The sequence below is a fragment of the Pelodiscus sinensis genome, chromosome 4, assembly GCF_052426305.1.
Source record: "Pelodiscus sinensis isolate ZL-2025 chromosome 4, ASM5242630v1, whole genome shotgun sequence".
NCBI classification, from domain to species: Eukaryota; Metazoa; Chordata; order Testudines; family Trionychidae; genus Pelodiscus; species Pelodiscus sinensis.
The window spans coordinates 114,476,340-114,479,453 of NC_143055.1; positions in this window are offsets into that span (position 1 = coordinate 114,476,340).

Consider the following 3,114-nt stretch of genomic DNA (forward strand, 5'->3'; position numbering starts at 1 on the left):
AATGAGTGAGCCATCCGATATCGCGATTTAGACCATTAGCATGAGAATTAAACTTGTGAATGAAGTGGAGTTCCAATCTTTCTCTGTGTATTTGGCTTGTGGAATTAGTCTGAAACAAAACAGCAACTTGTGGATCCATTAATGAGTGTCCAGGAAGGTTAAAGTGTTCCCAAACAGTTTTTAGTATGTTGCTTTTGCGGATATCTGTGTGTCCATTCATTCTTTCCTGTGGGGACTGTCCAGTTTGTCCAATATATATTGGAGTGGGGCATTGCTGGCATTTGATGGCATTGAACACATTACTGGAAGTGCAGTTAAATGAGCCCCTGATTTGGTGGCTGATGTGGTTGGGTCCAGTGATGAAATTGCTTGTGTAGATGTGTGGGCGGAGTTGGCACCGGGGTTGATTGCGGGAGGGAGAGGGGTTCCTGGATCCTTATGATGTGGCTGTGGTTACTGGAAAGAATTTGTTTCAGGTTAGCGAAAATAGGCCTTTCCCCCACGGTCTCTGAGTGTGAGGGGTCATTTTCTAAGATATGATGTAGATTGTGGATAACGTATTGGAGGGGTTTAAGTTGTAGACTGTAGGTAATGACAAGTGGAATTATGTTGTTTTCTCTTTTGGGTCTGTCTTGACGTAGTTCATGTCTGGGTACTTTTTTGGCTTGGTCAGTCTGTCATACTGTTATGCTTGAAGGTGTCAATGGCTACCAGCAAGTATTTTCGATTTGTAGGCAGAGATCTTGTTAAATGTGATGGGCATGACAATTTCCTTTCATTAACTAAATGAAGAAGCAACCGCAGTTTTCCCTGGTTGGCAACAGCGAACCACAGCCAATGGGAGAGTGTCCCATTAGCAGTCTGCTGCCCACTTTGAGAAACACTGCTTTATGGCTTAAGCAGCTGAAACAATAGAAGTGGCCACTCAAGACATTGTACCACATGAGAGGGCCTGAGCAAGAACTAATTTGGGGACAATGAGTGGGTTTTTTCTCCTGGCGACTGGTTGCAAATGCACGGGCTTGGGGATTGATTGTTTTGGAGCTATGTTTATCAGTGTGGGTTTCAGAGGCAGAAAGCCAAGAGACTAAGGGCACAGATACACTAGAGCAGTGGTTCCCAAACATTTCAGCATCATGCCCCCTTTTTGATTTTTGAAAGCCCTCACGCTCCCCCCCCCACAGCAAAACTTGTTAAACAAACTAAAAAAAAAAAAAAAAGGAACTGACTGGGGCAGCAAAACTTGAAGGGGGAGAGCTGGATTGCCTTGCGCCCCCCGCCCAGGAATTTCTTCACCCCCCCGGGGGGCACGCCTCCCAGTTTGGGAGCCCATGCACTAGAGAGTTAATAGCTCTCTGTGTAGCTGCTCTAAGCTGATGGAAAAGAACTGCCCCATCAGCTTAACTACTCCAGCTCCCACAAGTGGCAGTGGCTATTACTCACCCAGGGTATGTGTACACTATAAAGTTAATTCGAACTAACAGACGTTAGTTCGAACTAACAGGCGCTACACATGCAAATCGCTAGCTCAAACTTAATTCGAACTAGCGATGCATTTAATTTGAACTAGGTAAACCTCATTCCATGAGGACTAACGCCTAGTTCGAATTAACTAGTTCGAACTAGTTCGAACAGTGCCTGACTGTTTGAATTTTGCAGTTTGAAGTGTGAATTAAGAGTCTGATTCCAGGTGAGTGCTAGCAGTTTCAGTTTCAGCTTCTGTGGCAGTTGGGACTGAGAGCCTGCCATTGTTCCCTTGATTGCCTCTGATTAGCCTCAGGCTCAGCCTTCCCCTGTGTGACTCAGAAGGGGGCAGGCCTGACCTAGGCAAGCAGGCTTTAAAAAGCCAGAGCAGAGTGACCAGGGAGCGAAGCGGACAGGGGACTGCAGACAGGGGAGTTGAAGAGGGAGTTGAGCAGAGGGAGTGACTGATGGTGATGAAGACCCGAAGCGCTTGTGCCAGTACTTCTCTTGTCTCCTCCACCTGTGCCTGTATCCAGACAGAGAACCTGAGCATGGATGCCTCTACCCAGGTCCTGGTGTGGTGTTGCAGTATTTGTGGCTTGCAATTCCCACTGAGTGATCTCCAGGCTGGGGGAGACAACCGTTGTGAAAGATGCCTGCTGGTGGAATCTCTCAGGCAGCAGGTGGGAGAGCTACAGGAGGAGGTGGCCAGGCTGAGGTGCATTCGAGGCCATGAGGAATTCCTGGACAGTATTCCTGTGGAGTCCACTGAGGCCACTGACCTAGGATGTGGGACTGTTGACCAGCCACTTATGAAGGAGGCGGTGGTGCAGGGTGAGCACTGGCAGCTGGTTACTTCCGGCAGCAGGCAGTGTTCCACCCCTGCTCCTAACCCTCCCACTGTGTTGTTACATAACCGTTACACTTTACTTTCTGCAGGAGACAAGGAGTCACCCCCCACAGTGGAGGAGACCAGGCCTTGCACCTCCAAGGTTGAGCAGTCTCCTGCCACCACTGCGAGGAGGAAACGTAGGGTAGTGGTGGTTGGAGACTCTCTTCTGAGGGGAACGGAGGCACCCATCTGTCGCCCTGACAGTTCATCTCGAGAGGTATGCTGTCTGCCAGGGGCCCGTATCCGAGATGTTACGGAGGCATTGTCGAGGATTATCCGGCCCTCTGACTACTACCCCATGCTACTCATCCACGTGGGCACAAATGATACTGCCAGGTGTGACACTGAGCGGATCAAGTGTGACTACAGGGCCTTGGGAGTACGGGTGAAGGAGTTTGGAGCGCAGGTGGTATTCTCTTCTATCCTTCCTGTCAAAGGTAGGGGCCCGGGCAGAGAGAGGTGCATCCTGGAGGTGAATGCCTGGCTGCGACGATGGTGTCACCAGGAGGGATTCGGCTTCCTTGATCACGGGGTGCTCTTCCAGGAAGGATTGCTTGGCGGAGATGGAGTTCACCTTTCCAGGAGCGGGAAGGCCTTGTTTGGACACAGACTGGCTAACCTTGTGAGGAGGGCTTTAAACTAGGTTTGACGGGGGCAGGTGAGCAAAGCCCACAGGTAAGTGCTGAATGTGCGGGACTGGGAGATGGGTTGGAAATGGGGGGGACTACGGCCTATAATGGCAAGGAGAAAGGAGGGTC